Source organism: Taeniopygia guttata, chromosome 3 (assembly GCF_048771995.1).
Source record: "Taeniopygia guttata chromosome 3, bTaeGut7.mat, whole genome shotgun sequence".
Taxonomy (NCBI): domain Eukaryota; kingdom Metazoa; phylum Chordata; class Aves; order Passeriformes; family Estrildidae; genus Taeniopygia; species Taeniopygia guttata.
Genome location: NC_133027.1, coordinates 64,959,276 through 64,978,073, shown reverse-complemented (window position 1 = coordinate 64,978,073; position 18,798 = coordinate 64,959,276). Strand labels below are relative to the sequence as shown.

Below are 18,798 nucleotides of genomic sequence, written 5' to 3'. Positions count from 1 at the left end.
GTTGTTTCTAAACAGCGCGCATTTTATTTTAGAGAGGACGGCTGAGATTCCCTAACTGCTTGCAGCTTTTGCTCAAGATGTACTAATGGATTTCATTTAGATCGACGGTATAATTCAGATTGATAGCATCTTGTCATCTGACACTTTGACATCGCTAAAGTCAATAGGCTGAAAGACTGTTTTAGTTCTTGAGTTTATCACGAATTTGCTTTCTGGTAGCAGGGCAATATGAGGGCAGTGACTGGGAAGGGAGAAGAAGGCTGTTCTGGCTGCTGTAGTCAAATTCTGCAGACAGACTTAGATATAAAATTCTTCTGCCTGGATAGAGAAAAAATATTTTCCATTCATATAGTTCTAAATTCGTTGGCAACAAGGGGTCAGAACAAATTCTCCACATTCTTTAATTATGAACCTGGATCACTTACTGATATCTTCAAAGTATTCTGTGGAGGACAGCAGGATTAGATCCATACCAGGCACTGCTTCGGAGATAATTTAAACTTAAAGGAAATAACTGACAGACATTCCAGTGCAGTTAATTAAGTATGACGTTTTATTTTCTGTATTTAAATACTGATTTGCAAAACTTCTGGAAAAAGTATGGCACAAAACCCTAGTAATAAAATCTAAAAAGTCAAGGTATAATTCATTAGAGATGTGCAAATTGTTAATCCTCTGATATATGACATTTGCTACTAAAAGTATGAAATTACTTTCCATAAATAATAAAAAACATTTAATCAACAGTTTCCATGTAATTCCTTTTTTTTTTTCCTTGTAGTGACTGTACCTGAAACCTGCATTCTACAAATAAAAGATTCTAGAAAATCAGTCTGAATGTTTCTTCAGCTATCAGACATGCCATAGTAATAACCAACAGTGAAATATTTTACCATCTTTGGAATTCCAGGGAAAAAAAAAAAAAACAACAAACCTGTCAGTCCTATTGATTATGCATCCACTAAATAGTTCCATTTTAGCTGGTTGGTAAAACATGCATTATCTCCTGAATACAGCCACAGAGATGGGCCTGTGACACACATTTCCCATGTGTAGTGCTCAGACGGTGGTGGACACTTCAGGAATGTCAAATGGGCTAACCTTACAGTCCTGGCAAAAAAAAAAAAAATTGTCACATTGTTTGGAATCACATCTGGCTTGACACAGCGTTGAAGGATAATAATTCTGCTCAAAGGCCTGTATTTATTTTCACCTTTATGTTCTGGCCCATATTTACACCTAAAATATTAACATTCTCAAAAGAACATATTTTCTTTTTATTTCTGCTCTTCCATGTAATTTGCAGTTATTTGCATTCTTATTACTGTGAACTTTCTCCATCTCTTACACTTGATACTGAAACTCACACAAATACTTTTAAGAACTCTCTCCCTCACTGCTTTAGATAATTGACGATTACTATGCTATTGTTTAAGTCATACAGGGTATTTAAATATCAGCTGTAAACAAGGTGGGAGATGGATACAGAGTACAGGAGAGTTGCCCTCATGCTCCCTCCAAATCCTCCCTTTCAAAAACCGCAGATGTGCTGAAGTTAAGTAAGCTTCTCAAATATTTACAGTTATCTCAGTGTGAAAGCATTGGTGTTCTAACCAATAAAGATTGAAATGTTTTACCATCTCAGAAGCAAGTTAATGCAATTTCATTTTCATAGCTATAGTGAAGACAAATAAAGTCATAGAAATTATTGAATAATTTTTCCACAGATTCAAAAGCATGGAAGACTCATTAAAGAGAAAGGAAAAAAATCCTTGTCTCATTTTGTATCTCAATTTTAAACAATACATGTTTCCAGTGAATATTTACAGGCTGATAATACGCTAGTACAAATTCTAGAAGACACAACAAAAATTATCTGCTGTCTATTCACAAACCTTTGCCATGTCTCAGTGTTTGGGGATGGGCGTATGGACTGCCTTCCCTTGAATAGAAATCTATTGTGTGGGCTTGTTCCATTGGGATCAATGGGACAACATGTGCAGTGAGATGCTAATGAACACCAGAAACGATGGTAAAATCTGGCCTGGCTAAGGCATAAGGCTGTTTTTATAAATCACTGCTGAGTATCTTGCTATACTTCTTTCAGCTATGCTGTTGAAATTTCAAATATTCAGGGACACTTTACTATGTAAGTTTTTACATCATTTAAATCACATTTTCCCACCCTTACAATGTGAATAATTCTCCATTCTTGTCTTGTTTAAAGTTGCAGATTAAGGCAGTCCCTTTTCAGTGACAATTGCACTGTTAATGTAAATGTGATTCCAGAAATGGAAAATAAAATACACTCGAGGAAAATAACATCAAACACAAGTATAAAAGAGAAGAATGATGGTCAGAAAGCAGGCTCACGGGAAAGGATAGTGTTGGCAGCATGTAGCCTATGGTCATTTCCCCACTGCACCTGCAGAGCTCCACATCAGAAATGTTCGGTCCCACATTAAGAGGAGGGACAGCCCCAGCCCATCTCAGAGGAGCCCCCAGGCAATAGTGCCACTGCAGGGGCAGTCGTGCCTGGTGAGTGCTCAAAGCCAGGCACAGGGCTGCAGTGCTGGAGGAGACGGGTGCTTTTCTTGGTCCCCCCTTCAGCCTGGGCTGGGACATAGCATGTATCATTTGACTGGAAAACCTACAAACCTATGCATATAACATTGGGAGTCTGTAATTCTTGGCAGCTTGGAGCAGGTTTAGAAGTGCTCAGACACAATAGTATTAAGGATCATAAAAGTCCTACCTCTGTCTCTTAAAAGAGAAAGAGAGGGAGAGAAGACAAGGTCCACCAACACCATCTTTTCTCACCAGCTTATGGCAGAGGTTAATTATTAACTATTGAAACACTGACAAACTGTGGTGTTTGTTTGCTTATTATGAGGCCTGTCAGGGCCAGAACCAAACCTTACTGAATCTGAGTGATGTCTCCTTGTTTCAATAGACTCAGAGGTCAGGCCCCTAAAATTCAAATCACCAATGCTGTTCCTCGCAATAAAGAACCAGTGAGCACTTTGAGGAAGAGCTTAATTACTCCAATGAGATCATTTAGTTTTTAAACAGAAATGCTTTAATAGGGGGCAGACCCTTTCATATTTATTTCCCAAGAAGGAAATTGATTAGCAAAATGTTAATAATGAGATTTTAAAAGAGCTCATGCCATCCATAGACACCAAGCTCAGCTAAGGGAGCTCACATTTTCTTTCCAACTGCCAGTGTTAAGAAAAACTGTTTTCAGGGAAGGACCCATGGATGGAATGCAGGTCATCTTCTCTAGTTTGCTAATACCACTTCTGTAATAATTTCGCCTGCTATTCTTTTGCATCCAAAGCAAGGGTTTGTGCCCAGTAGCAGCAATTTCATGCATCCAGATCTAGCCTGAAGCCATCATCTCTTTGTCAGGAAGACACTTCCTTGCAGAGGTGCTTAGCTGGGTCTCTGAGAAAGCACAGCCTTCATATGGAACTCAGTGGTTTCAGACACTGCCAGCAAATTTAATTTAGAGAAGAAATACACGGGACATGAGAGATTCCTTGGTGGAAGTTAGTGCCCTTAGTACTCTGCCTGGCTGTCAGAAATACTTCTGACTAGGAGCGTGGGATGGAACAGGATCTTGGGAGCTACAGCTTCTTCTCAGCCACTTTGTACACAGCAAAACAAACAGCTGGCATTGGCTTTCCTTTCATATATTTTGTATACTCAGGGAGGTGAGAGTTCTAAGGTTCTTCCAGACACAAAGAATATATTTCTGGAATGGGATGATACACATAATCCAGTGTTATGTCTACTATAGGCTAACAATTACTGCCTGTAGTATAGCAAGAACAACTGACCCAAAAATATGGATACACTGAAATGCGTAAAACCTTCACTGTAGGGAATACTGTGTAAATAGTATAGTATAGATAGATAGACAGATGGATAGATAGATAGATAAGACTAGGCAACAAAAATCAGAACTATAAAGGGTAAAGAAGCAAGAAATTATATGTATTTTTAATTCTATATCTCTGCATGACTGATGACTGATGATGCAGGGGGAAGTAATTATTTTCACCACTGTTGAAAATAAAATTTAATTTAAAATTATCTTCATATGTATGTATGCTTGGAGTTGTTTTCTCACCAGTTTTGTTACTAAGAGCTGGCTGGTACCCATAATGGATAATCAGCATGTTGCATCTCAAGATTTTGCAGATATCACTATCTTTTTCCTAAATTGCAGAGGCCCAGTCTTGCATCGTTACTGCATGTGAACTATTCAAGATGCCCTGAAGATTTGGGAGGGTGGATAACCTCCCTGGTTTTCAATATTTTAAGGATTTACATCTATCTGAAGTTCTATAGAGTCCTTTCTACACTGAAAAATTTTGTAACTTTCCAAAATCACTAGAATCCACATACTTAGTGCCTTTGATCTGGATATTCATGGCATCATTTCTCATGTATTTTTATTGAAATAAGACTTGGAGTTGCAAAAACAGCAAGCTAACAAAATATCAACTCAATCTTGGTGCATTTCACTAATGAGCAAAAGACCCACTGGATTTTGTACTGCCTTACTCTGATATTAGTAAATTCATATTAAATATATTGACTTCAATTAATATTCAATTCAGTACTCCATGCCTTTTAAAGATAAAAGTAAGTGGAAATAACTAAGAGATCATCTTTGTTATTTTAGCAACATTTTCATTTTCTTCAGCCTATTTAATATACTCTCAAATTTAATTTCTGGGCTGAAAATTGTAAAACAAATACACACTTATTAGAAATTTTTTTAAAAATCGCTGAAAGGACATTCTTCAGGATATAGAAAGTTTTTTTTGTCTATTTGCATGATTTTTAATCTGGTTGTATATGGTCCTGTCCCTCATAAGTCACAGCAAACAATATAGTATTCCACAGGAGCTTTTATCCTAGTGAGCAGAAAGTGAGCAGAAAGACTGAACAAAAGATTGAATTAATTAATTAATTGATGAATGTATTTAAATAAGGCTCCACCTGCTCTGCTTCAAAAATCTCTCACTATACTACAGAGAGGTTTGTTACACTAATATCAAAGCCTTCCTCTTGATTTTTGAACGAGATGATTTGTACTTGGAGTGACTGCCAAAATTCAAGATATGCAGAATAAATGCTGCCTTTGCTGATGTGTGTAATACCAGGAAATCACAACCTAAAGGCAACAAGGAAGGCAATCTATCCAAAATGAAATGGGGAAAAGTAGATTTTCCCACTGCTTTTTCAGAAATACCTAACGCACTTGTTTTATCTTAAGGATTTGCCTTGCTATCATGAACGGTTCACTAACATGAAGAATTTAATTTAATATGAACAAAGGCACTCTTTTAGGAATTTTTTTGCCTTTATATTCTCAACCCAATGATGCTTTCTTGTCTTACATCAGCAGACAAGATGTATGGTAACAAACTGCATGGGACAAGACCTGATTTGCCTGCCAGACACCAGCAGAATTTGCCAAAAGTTTGCAGAAGGGCTGCTCTAAAATAGAGAATGGAGAAAGCCGCCGTGGTTGTAGCTCCTTATTGGGGTTATAGCAGTGCCCCACCGGTGGCACTGAAGAGAAGGAGTTGGTGGCTAAGGGGTGTTGGATTAAGAGGGGTGGGAGTGGGATTTGTGCGTCCCCCCCGTCCCAGACAAAGGTCCCTGTCCCCCGCAGGAAGGTGCTGAAATGCAAAGCGAGCTCCCAGCTCCTTTTCTCTCTCTTGGTGGCATTTGGAAGTGTAAAGCTTTGAATACCAATTGCTTGAACTGGACATATGTGAATCTCTTCTAATCCTACTAATCCCGTCCCCGAGTGCTTCTTTGTATGTGGAGGCAACACACATAGATCTAAGTGAAAGTGGCCGTAATCCTGGAAATGTGGAAAAATGTCCCAGTGTGGGAGTTGGGAGAGGGAAAAGCTCCCCAGCGGAGGGAACCCGCTGGAAGAGCTTTGTGTTTGTGGGGTGAGCGAGGGGCAGCAGTGGGGGCAGGGGAGACATGAAGGAGAGCTCTCACCTTCCCTGAGCCGTGAGGAGGAAAGCAAACCCACCCAGCGGGAAAGCTCCCTTTGCAAACAGCCATCGCACACTTGAGCAAACCCGCAGAACTGAGACAAAGTTTCCAAACGCTGGGAAATTCACCCACCGGCAGCTTTCAGCAGTGTGAGCTCAGCAGGCAGGGCACTAATGTGCTGACTTCATTATTTCCCGACCTCGCCCGGCTGAATGGCAGATCTGTGGAGGGAGCAGTGCACTATCACTCCGTCCTTCCCTGGCCACAAAGATAGGGAGAGGAGCTGGGATCATGTACCCTATGTACCCTGTCACCGGCCCTGGGTCTGTCTTGGAGGCGGGGGGGGACCCTCTTACCCTGCGCGGATGTGAGAAGTGGCGAACAGCAACAGGGCAGCGGAGACAGAGTCAGCTCGCATGTGACCGATGCGCTCTCCATTCCGCCTCTCTGGAAACTGATTTCAGGCAACAAACCCTCTAACTTTACATGGGTAAAAGGACAGAGACGGCAAAAGCTTCTGTGTCTTTGATTCAACACTGAAACCTCAGCATCTGATCAGGCTGCTATTTAAAATTAACATCCACCTGGATGCTAACAAACCCTATGGGTTTTCCAAATATACAAGTCATATAATTCAGCCACACGAATTTCCCGAATGTCAGACAGCTAATTTACATTTTCTTGGCTAGTCACTGAATAAAACGTGTTTATACCCCACAGTAGATCGTGTACAAGGAAATTAATCTGGTTTTTGTATGCGCTTTCAAAATATTTTAAAATATGGAGCAATTGATAACATTATTTGCCAGGCAAATCTTTATTTTGCTCAATAAATCTCTAAATAAAACCATGTTAGGTAAGAAAATCTAAGGCTATATATTCTCTTGGAGTTGACTTTTTTATTACCTCACCAGACTTTGTGCTTTCATAAATATGTGTCAACTGAAATTAACCTGCTGTTTAGAAATAGTATAAACCATCCCAAAATCAGCCTGGGGACTGCAAGTCCTTCCTTTTTTTTTTTTTTTTCTTTTCTTTTTTTTTTTGCACATGAACCTACTGAATGTCACAGGGACAGAAAATGAGGCTAGATCTTCAACTTTGCATTGACAAAGCAATAAGATTGCCTCTTGGAAACATGTTAAGGCAAAACCCACAGTGCATAAAATCACTTCATTAGCAGGAAACAGCCCAGGGAAGAGTTCTGCCATGTGCATCAGAGGACACATAGGATAAAATGGGGTGAGAATAAAACTTATCTAAGCCTAGCTCTGTGGACATGACTCCGCAGCTGGCTGCAGAAACACTGCTCACATGGAGAACATGGCATTCAAGGGACACTGCTGATGTTGTACCAAACAGCTCCTCAAACTCCAGCAGTGCTGCCCCTCCTGCAGGCTGGCAGGGAGAGAGAGTACAGCCCTTCTGGGCAGAGACAATCCACAGAGCCAGGGCACACTGGCACAGTTGTTTCCGACTTTAGACTTCCCAGACAGGGAAGAGAAGGAAAACAGTTTGTCTGCAGGGAAGCTAGCTTCGTTTGTATTAAAGAGCCTTGTGGCCCAAGGGTGCCTGTGGTGTTATCCCCCTCAGGACACCAAGCATTTTACCAGCAAAGCAAGGGTGCCATTTTTTCTATCAGTGCTGAGAGTTGTGCCACATCCCAGACTGTCTTCAGGCTCTTAGCCCAGAGGCAGCAAGTGTCCCATGTCCATATTGCTGAGGTGCCCTCAAGAGGAAGCTGTCTGCAGGGACTCTTCCTGCTGGCTGGAAGCCACAGCCATGCAGTAGCCAGATGGCCATTTCATGGCATGACTGATAGAGCCTTCGGCCTTACTCGTGCTCCAGCATGTCTGGTGACATGATGACCCCCAGCTGCTGTGGATGATGTTGCCTCCCCCTGAGAGCCCTCTGTTCCACTTTGAACAGGACCCAGTGCTGTCCCCAGCCTCAGCCTGCGCAGAGGGGCAGCAGTGGGGCCTGTAAGAAACAGGTACCCTTGATGCGTGAGCACAGGCAATTCTCAGAGGATTGCATCCAGACAAAATTTTCATGGTGCTGTTGATCCTCCCAGTCTTCATCTAGTCACTCTGCCCATCTAGTTGAGATGTGCCCTGAAGGAGCAGTGCAGCTCCCACTAAAGGCCTGTATTTTTTATGAGATGATAGTTGGTAAAGCTGCAGGCAAGATCAGAATCTTTATCCTACCAAGGTGACCTGGTGTTGTACAGGGCAGTGGAAATATGGCACATGGGACACAACGGATGTCAGGACAAGATATCTTGAAAGACAAGGTCCTTCTACCAGTGCTTCAAATGCTGGTTGGCAAGGGCCATGCCTGGGGGTGGCCCATAAGGCAGGACAGTGCAGGTATGGCCAGATCAACCTCAGCCTGTTGTGCAGCTCTGTAAGGGTGTGGGCTGATGCCAGTGGACTAGTCCTCATTTGCGACTAAAATCTGTAGCATAGGCACAGCAGTGTGCCACAGTGAAGAATATCAAGTCTAGATGTTGCTAGCAGCATATCTATTGCCACCTTGGCACATCAATTTTTGGACACAGGCAGGCTTTTCCCCCCTAACTTTGCCATATATCAAGGGTATTATATCCAGGATACATAAGCTAGGATTCTCATTGTCATTCTCTTTGATGGACTCACACCAACAAGGGATCTGACCCTATTTCTATAATCTGCCCCAAATGCCAATGACTAGAGTCTGTTTCAATTTAAAGCAATGAAGCATTAATATCTTTTAAAAGAATTTAGTTTCAAATTATTTCAAACAAAATGAAAAGATGTGGCAGCCTATAGGCCACTGAAATCAATTGGGTGAATTTGGAACTTAGTATTTACTGTTGGGATCTACACAAATTCAAGAGCCAAAGGCAAGATTAGTTGGATTAGTGCTTCAGTGGTCCTTCATTATCCATTTCTCCCTCAGTGACATGATTTGTGTCTTCAGTTAACTGTGCTTATTAAATGAGAATGATGAAGAATTGAAGTAAAAATACATAAGTAAAAGGAGGATGTTGAATCTTGTTAATCTTGTTTAGAATGTTACAGCATTTCATTAACTAGAAAATTTCATTGAGGTTTACTACATTTTCTTCTGGTGTTTAGTCTAAGAGTCTTACTCTGACATTGGAAAAGAGAAAAACAGAAATGTCTTACAATTTGCTTACTTACCACGTTGAAGATAGGCAGAAAACAGAATCAGGTCCACCTGAACATGGGGTTCCTGAGCAGAAACCACTCTTTTATTCCTCTAGTTTATACTGCTTTCTAGGCTGTCATAAAAACTGGAGAACCACTTGTGTTTGGGGATCCCAGTCTGTCTCCTGTGGCGACAGTAGAGGAGGAAGGAACGCCTTAATGGTGTGAATCCAGACTTGGCTCTGCTGCAGACACTCTCAACAGTAGGCCAGTTTTACAGTCTTGCACAAGGATATCCTGATGCACTGGAGAATCAGGCTGCTGTTCTGGAAAGTGAAACTTATTGGTCAGGTGGGCCTATGTTGTGGAAAAGTCAGAGACATACAAGTAACTTGACCTGAAAAATTGTCTCTTTTTGCTGGAGCATCAGCTGACATTAACTGTAAGGTTGGATCCAGTCACAAAGTAAAAAGAGTGAAGGGGACTTGCATGTGGCACAGACAATAAATGGGACATGAGCATAACATCTACTCAAATCTTCCATTAAGTCAGCAGCTGAATCTGAAATCATCCCAACTATTTACTCATCACGTGGGTAGAAACTATTTCCCAGGGCACATTTCAGACAGCCTTTTAAATAGCCTGTTAAATCAAAATAAATATGACCACATTACTTTTTAATTTTTCACTGTTTCAAACCAGGTTTAATTAGGCACACGGCAACCTTGAAAAAAATCTAAGAAACAGGGAAGTTATATTGATTCTTTATTGTCACTTTAATTGTCTATTCTGATGTGTTAAAACTGAAACAATCTTCCAGCTGCAATGTCTAATGAACTCCAAGATCAAACATGATCTTGCTAATTATGGAGTTAATGAGGACAAGTTCACAGGCAGAGTTAAGTTAGTAACTACATGTTTCAAAGCATCTTGAAGCTCAATAAGATCTTCATTTGGTGTTATAATGGTATACAGTTTGGATTTCTTCTTTCTGAACATGTTACAGAAGGGCACCCTATGTATGTTATATGCTGCTAATCATGTGCAAACGACACAAAGACAACTTCAATAAATTAGGAAACTGACTGTTTATAAATCAACTCAACATCGAAATCTCATTTACATTTCTGCTATCCCATGTAATGTGTTTACACACAAATAATGACAACATTAGCATGGGAGGGGGACAAATTTAAATTCCACAGCATGTTTCTGAAGCTAAACCATCAAGAAAAGGCAATCAACATTGTAAATGAGCATACAGGCATTTAGATTTTAAAAAAGATGCACTACTAAATCAGGCCTTTGAACTCAGATAGCAAAATGAACCTTACAGCTGTATCCATTTCAAGGGCATGCTTACACTGGGCACAAGTGGGATAGGAGAGTGCTGTGTTTGAAGAAAGCTACTTCTTACTCATGCTAGGAAAGCTTGTATCTAAAAATTATTGTTTCTAGAACTGTTTGTAATGAGAGTTCATTCTCTATTTATTTCCTCCTCTTCCTCCTCTTTTAAAATTGTTGATAACCTTGGAGTTATGGCCGTTCCATGTGTCCTTGCACAGTAGACACTCCTGAAGGACCTGTAAGGTCTGTAATTGCAAAAATAAACAAACAAACAAACAAAAATCCCGCAGACAATCACCTGCATTAGTAGAAGCAGCAGGAGTTGGTCACAGTGGCAAGAGTTTGTCTGCATCCAGCAAGCAGCTATGCTGGATTAAGCAATCAAATCCATGTGTCTTACATTAAGGAAGCCATGTCATATGGAAATAAAGATCATTTGACAACACACTGGGAATACTTTAGAGCTCACAGTTCTGGACCCAGACAGTAAAGTAGGAGGTATCAGATAAAGGCTCAGAAATATCAACAATGACCATGAATCCATGAGAGGTTCAGGCAAGCAATGGAGCCAGGAGTAGTGCTGTGTAACATGACTACCTCTTGATTTAGAAATATATTTAATATTTCAAATTTATGTTACAAGTACATGACAGATATATCTCCATTCAAGTAAGCGGAGAAGGACAGGCGCACAATATGTAATTTTACTTTTTCATCAAATCTGGTTTTATACAATGTAGTTCTTCAGGCTGTGGTTATCTGAGCCATTTTTTGGCATCAGTGCTGCTTTATTTGCTTCTTTTTCCTGCATCATGTCCTCCTCTATGCTACTGCAGCTGTTCTCATGACCCGTACAGCAAACTATATCAAGGAACTGATCTGGGTGAGAATAAAAAAGTGTTATATTTTTTCTGGATTATTTTCCAATCAGATTAGGTAATGTCTTCATTTACCACAGTGCTATAAAATTCTTTGTGCAACACAGGAGGGGACAGATGGGAATGGAAGTAGATGTATAAAGGAAGTGAGGAGGACAATGACAGGTGGTTTAAACAGCACTGCCACAATATGTATCACAGTCTCAGTTTACTGATTCAAGACATAGTTTTCCATCCCTTTTTGTCCCACCCAGACAAAATTCTGTTCCTTAATAACTCTCAATATTTCTGAATGAATTTTTCAGCACCTGTTTTACCCAAAGTGGCATCACCCAGACACCCAGCATGACGTTTGGGGAGATAGCTGTTACTTAGTCTGCAAACCAAGCATCGCTTAGATCTGAATTTAAACAGTATTTAGAAAAAAATTTTTCAAATACTCATAGGTGAGGTGGCAATGTTAAGATGCTTTCATTTGTGGTCAACCGACATGGCCCAACAGTTTCTACCCTCTTGACAAAGTTTCATTTGGAGGTTGTTATTCATGTCAACCAGGAGCTTAGAATAAAAAAGTTCAGACTGTGGTACTGAATCCACGTATCCTGAAATCAATCTTCAGAACAATTTCCTTTGTTATAACTAGCTTATGTCCTCCTCTCTTGGTGCACTGCATTGGATGCTTCCTTTCCCAGTACTGGCAAAGGGAGGCAGGACAGCACTCACACTTCCCTCTCCTTTTCTGCTGCTCCCATTTGCTGCCCAGTGTTCAGCTCCCTGTCATTTCTGTTAATGGGTCTAGGTAGTGTTTCTCTTGGTCATCCTCACTTCAGGGAAATTGGTTTTCATTTTATGGCTCTGGGTGTGAAACTTGGCATCTGAAATGTGTGTCTGTGCAGTCCCCTGTGAGCATAGAAGAGGATGTAAGCCATCCTCAGCATACTGGTGGCTTTGCCACAATGCATACAGCATTTTTGTTCAGCATACTGGCTTGTTGTTCAGCTTGGTCTGTGGTGCATAACTCTTCCCCAGGCCTGGTCTGAAGAATTCAGACCTCTCACTGTGAGGCTATGAATAGGAAGGTAAGGGAAATCACCAAGCCAGCAGTGTAACGATGCCAAGGGTGAGCATCTTATTTCTTTAATAGGAATAAGACTGCAGATAGAGCTTTCTCAGTGGCAGATACCCTGAGAAGTCAAAACTGGTTCTTAAGAGTTGGACCTACAAAATGCTCCTGTAGAAACTCTTGGGTCAAGGAAGGGACATAAAAGAGAAGCTAGAAATTAAGGAAAAACCTTGAGATCTTTCTGGGTAGAGTGACTTTTTGATTTGCATTATACTTGAGTAGTCTTCATGAGCAAAAACTGGTGCAGCATGCCACCAGTTATTTCTAAGCTGAGGAGAGCGCTGGCCATGTAATAAAGGAGAATATCTATCCTATTATGTCTTCATGGAACAGAAAAAATCCTCTAAAATAATTTTAATTAGAATTATCATTTTATTTACAACACAAATTCTAACTCATTGCTTTACATGTTGTGATGCAACAAGTCCTTTTAAGCAGTCCCTCAATACTACCAAAGGTTTTCTTACACTACTTAAAATAGGGAATGTTTTCCCATCCTACATGGCCCTTGGTTTCCATTCCTTTCAGTGTGATTTCTTCTTTGTTTCTTTTCTGTGCTAGGAGATGATAATGAGGCTCACACACCTTCTGCTTTGGTGCTTGGAAATCTACCCTGGGTTTAGCTTAGATGCAGCGAGCTGAGAGGCTTCCCCCTACACGCCGCCAATTTTCAGTGCACTCATATGTGGCTGACGCGGTAGGGGGCTAATCCCAACAGCAAACATTATACTCTTTCCATACACACTTACACTTTGGAATCAAGGGTAAAAAGTTCTCTTTGAAGCCCATTTTCTCTGAATGGTCTGGCAAGCTAACGTGAACTTCCCAGATTCTGGACAGAATTCAAATGTATCGCAGTGCAGCTCAGTGACGGTTGCAATTGTTCCAGGCCCTCCCAGTACACCGGCCTTCCTGTAGCATGTGATGAGAAGGACATACTTCTTTAAGAAGTAAGAAGCCATTTATTTAAGTATGGCTACAGGCAACATACAACATACTTGAGCAAAGTTTACCCACAGAAAATTTGTCTATTTTTGTTCATCTGCTATTCCCAATGACTTATGTTTCAGCAGGTACCATTGTGGAAACAGAAAATAAGTGGTTTAGGGAAATTATTTCTGATCACTGGACATAGGTTGAGCTGGCAAGTCTGACCAATGGAAAAATGTTCAAAAGCTCATGCCCTTTTTCATTTCAATAACAATAGAGACACATTCTGTGCTCAATCTGGAAGCAAATGTTGCCCATATTTGGATCTCAGTGGGAGCTGTGCACGTGGAATTTGGCCCAAAGTGATGTGTTGCAAGATGCTTGTTACGCTTGTCCTGCTTTAAATCTTGATTCTTCCTATTTCTAGGACAAATACCATCTGACTGTGACTGAGTCTGTATTAAAGTAAGTATCAGACTGAAAACAGATTTTTGCTGTATATGTGCAAAGGGATGGAACAGATTAAGGCTGATCTCTTGGGGGATGCTCAAAACTGGACTGGCACAAGATCCACATCTGTTGTATATCACCCAGGATGGGTATTTTTGTACCAAATTTTTATCAGGTCCTTGAATTCATGGGCAGGTCTTCCTTCTAGCTATAGTTCCAAAGAAAGTAGCCAATATTTACAGTATTATATATATATATTTGCAACTGTTTCCTATATTAATCTTATTTTATTGGAAACTAGTAAATTTTCAGATTAAGTGTGGTGTACAAAAGTGGGTATGCTTTATCACTCAGTTTCAGCTCTTTGAAACCAGGACAATAAAAGGAATCACAAGCAGGCTTCTGGGGAGAAATCTGCTTTCATCCTTACGTGCAGTAAGGAGAAAGCTTCCAATCAGACTAATTCAGAAGGGGGGCAAAACATCTTTAGTGTGCTCTCATTTTTGTCTCTGAACTTTGCTCATTTACAGATACATGAATAGCGGAGACCATTTCCAATTGAGAGTGGAGTTGGACAACTAGGACATGGTCCTAAAAACTGGGAAGCAAAGGTATAATTCCATTTAAGAGAAATAATGACTTGCATCTGTCCCTTCCATCCTTTGGATGGACAAAATCCGTGGACAGGAGGAAGCCCAGCTCTGCAAGAGCATCAAGAGATGAGGCAATACTGTGATTTTCGTCTGAACTTTTTCTTCCGGGAAAATCTACTTCCTGATTTTGGCGTGAGTTTTTAAGTAGATTGGCATGATACAGACTTCATTCAGAAGTGAATTTCTTAGTAAGAAAACTTTCTTTGATACTTCTCTCTCCCTGCTATATTTGCAGCTCAGTCTTTAGCTCAAAATGCAATCTTTGGGACCACTTCCTCTTTGAGAACCACAGCAGGCTGGACACAGGACATTAAGGGTCACAGTTCAACAGCCAAGAAAGTTTAAAAGTGATGGGTTTGCTTCCCCATGTGGTTTACATCTCCTGAACTTCACAAATATTCCATTTTAAATTATTGCAGGTAGTATTAACATGGGCCCACCTATTTCTCCTTTTTGTCTGTTACTTGTCTTTACCTGGTTGTATTTTTCTATAGGAAAGCTCTTTATGGCAACTTGCTCACAGTGCAATACTTTCTAGATCTGCTGCATAAATGTGGCTCTGAGAACTAGACTGAAAGCTGCTGTGAACCATGATCCATCCGAGTTCATTTTGTTCACTTAGAACCCATCCAGTGTTGCTGAGGTGTTATTAGAATTGAACAAATGCTAAAGGTACATTTCTCCATTATTCTACACAATCATTCATGGTACACTGAACAAAGATTAAACAAATTAATATAAAGGTTATATAAGTAAATACAATTGTGAAACATTCACTGATCACTGTGCAATATGTAGCCTTAGACTTAAGAGTACTTGGGCATTAATGTTATATTTCTCAAGCACATTCCTGGTCCTCCAAATTCTGCAAATGGAAGAGCAAATTAAGAAGCTACTCCTGTGTAGGAGGATGTAGCAGTTTTCTGACATGTTATGTGTTAGATTTCAGATGTTGCACTAATGAGAGACAGAACTTCCCTATGCCTGAAGGCCCTACCCTAGAGGGCTTAGAAATCCTTCCTGTGCAAGCCTTTTCAGCTTGCTTGACTACTTACCAAGGTCTTTATTTTTTCTTCCAGGGAAAGGAGGGAGGAGGGGACTTTTTCCCTAGATCCCTTGTTCTCTCTATTTTGCTTTGAATGTTGCGGTGTGTTTGGTTCCCCCCTCCCAATGTGCTTGGATAACCCAAAAGAAAGAGAAGTTCTTTTTTTTTTTTCATCCCTTTTCCCTGAGGAGACAGAGAGAGAGAGAGAGAGAGAGAGAGGGGGAGGAAAAAGAAAGATTAAGATGTAAGCTGGCTAGATAAGCCTGGAACTGGGTTTATTACTACTGTTGAATGAGAGTACAAGGATATAAAAGCAAACCTGCTTTACTGGAGCTGGAGCGAGGTTGGTGGGAGACCTACCCTGATTGTGTGCCACTCCGAGAAGGGATGTTTCATTAATTACACATTAACTATGTGCACTGAGGAGGAGGCAGAGGATAAAAAATGCAGATGTTTCTGCTGCCCAACAGAATGAAAACCACTCTTGATCCTGTCAAAAGAACATTTTGAATCAAAGGGCTCCACAGAAGTGGAAGAATGAGTTTTGTGGCTGAGTGCAATGGTGCGGCCTTTTAATCATTAAACCCTTTTATAGCGGTAAAATGAACATCCATTGTCATGGCCACTCCAATGGGGCCATCGGAGCTGGTGAAAAGGGAATGCTTTACGAAGGGCACTAAAACAGGACACAACCAGCCCCGCTGGTAGATTTCTAAAGGTAACAACAGCAGTGCATAACAAAGAATGAAAAGATGGCCCAGGTTGGTTTGCTTAAATTACTTTCCTTCCCAAACCCTCCCAACAAGCTAAACATGCACCAGATATAATGAGCATTAGGACTTCACAGGCTGGCAGTTCCCCTCCTTTGTTTTCTCAGGGTTTTACTGTCTTGGTTTAATTTTTTTCTGTTCTTTAAGTGAGGGTTCCTTAGGAAAATGGATTGAAATGTTGTTTTATTCGTAATCACTCTCTACAGTCCTAGTAAAGCCATTAGTATTGTGAGAGGAATGATCCTCTCTTCTTGTATAGACTCCACCCCCCCCCACCCCCCAAGTATGCAGGAACAGTAATGTTTTAAGACAGTTTCAAATAAAACATTTCCAGCCCATTTTTAGAAAGCAGACTAAATTTTAATTTGTCAGGCCATGACCCTGGAGTTTTAGTTATACTACTTCCTTGCTCCTTTCTTCTCCTTCCCTTTAATTTCTCAGTAGAAATGATTCAATAAACTATTTCTCACATCAATCTAAGAAGAATTAAAATATTTATTTCCCAAAGTTCCCTTAAGCCTTGGAAAACTATATTGTCGGGATTTTTGGAGCAGAACTTGTCAGGGAAAAGTAACCTCATTTCATGGGGAGTTTCATATCTAGGTTTTGTTCCAATAGGAAATAAACGGAATCAAATTTCAGCTTCTAGGTAATGCCTCTGACGGACATCCTGGTTCCATGAATCTTGACATTCTGTACTTTTGAAAGAAGCCAGAAGATGAAAGCTAGAGAAAGCAAGGCTTTCTGGCTCCCAGGCAGTCATTCAAATGAGCTGCTGAGAATCCGAACACTTTGGGAGCTGTGACTTTGGATGAAGCAAGACATCAACTAGTCAGAGAGACTTTCATACCATCAGCAATTTTTTTCAATTTGAATGTTGAACTCTGAATGATTTCTGGAAAAATACCAATGAAGCTGATTCAGCTGAATAGGATGAAAAATATAATTATGGACTACTTTAAACTATTCCTTACAAATTATTTCTAGTATAGAACTAATGGTCAGAGTTTTATACTTTCTGTAGCATTTGAAATGCAAATGTATTTCAAACTGTATATATTAATCCTTATATCAAAAATAAAAATTGGTGAATAACATGATTCCTGAGGTGTCCTTGAGGCCATTTGTGCACCAACTGTTCAGCTATGAATCCTCTTTTATTTTTAGTTCAGGAGAAAAGGCAAAAGCACTACTGTTATGATGTTTGATTACTACTGATTACAATTTCTACTGAGCCACATGCTTATGTAAAGGGCAGCAGCCTGGAGAAAGTAATCACAAATGTCTATATGAAGACAAGAACTTTATGGCTTATCATCTGTGAGGAGGTTTGATGAGATTGTTCTCTGCGAATATTGGTGCAAGAATTGTCAGGACACTCCAGATGGTGCAAGCTCTTTAAAGCTCTGGAGGAGTTTCAAGTGTGCAGGAAAACCAAATCTGTTTCTTCGCAGATTTCTCAACTTTTCTAACAACTGGAAAATTCTCAAAGACAGATGTTTACATTTGGAGGAACTCAAATGGTGATCCTTAATTCAGGATCACTATTTAGCACCATGTTTAGCTAACTTCAGAAGAGGCTCTGTGACTGACTCAGTACTTTTCTAAAGAGAAAAGTCTACCCCCTGCAAAAGAAAGTAGCAAAATACTAAAAAAAGCACTTTGTACAGAAGCAGCAAACAAGTGCTATAAAAATGCTTCTTCCCTGGCAGCAATCCAAAGGGATTGGCAGATAATTCTGGGTGCAGCTCTGAGGAGCAGTGAGAATCAGATGAAAACAAGTCATTACAGAAGTCTGGCCAAAGGATGGCAGGGTAATAACGAAACGGCTGGGAGGACTGACCTGCAGGAAGCATTAAAAAGAACTGTTCAGAGACATTCATTGGAGTTACAGGTAACTCAGATGTGCAGAAGAGTGGCCTCTGTGGCTTACTATGAATAGCTGATAATACAGTTCAGGGAAGGGCTCGGACAGCTAAGGTCACTGCTAAAAATTGATTCAGGATCAAATATGGGTGTGAGGTGGTAACGAGACAAGAAAAGATTATGCCCACCTCAATCCCTAGTCTAAATACTAAAGGCACACCTGGGTAACCTCAGCTTCTGCATTGCCTAGAAAGGTTAAGGATGCTAAGGTTGACTGAACATAAAGAACTCCAGCCTTTGACAAGTACTTAGAGTGTTAAGCAGCAGCAGCTCAGGCTGCGTACCCTGAAATTCTGCACTGATGCTGACCTAGAATCATGCTCATAGAGATTATATTCCAGTTTAAAGTATTTCTATCTTTTCTTAGCTTCCCGTGATGCATTGCAATTATTAGCTTTCTGATTATCCTTCTCTGTACTATCTTTAAGCTTTTAGTTGAATTTTCAGAAAAAAATTTGAAAAAAAAAATGGCAGCTTCCTATCATTTTAGCATC

At 40.3% G+C, this 18,798-nt stretch overlaps 1 long non-coding RNA gene across 2 annotated transcripts in view; it reads right to left on the bottom strand.

The window, feature by feature from the left end:
- Nucleotides 1-498: 498 nt before the first annotated feature.
- Nucleotides 499-18,798, bottom strand: part of LOC121469722 (uncharacterized) — a 35,052-nt gene continuing 16,752 nt past the window's right edge. For both annotated transcript variants that reach the window (XR_005979888.2, XR_012055092.1), the window contains exons 3-4: nt 9,216-9,508; nt 499-1,110 (exon numbers count right to left, since the gene is read on the bottom strand). This is a non-coding gene — a long non-coding RNA (uncharacterized lncRNA). The remainder of the gene's footprint in view (nt 1,111-9,215; nt 9,509-18,798) is intronic.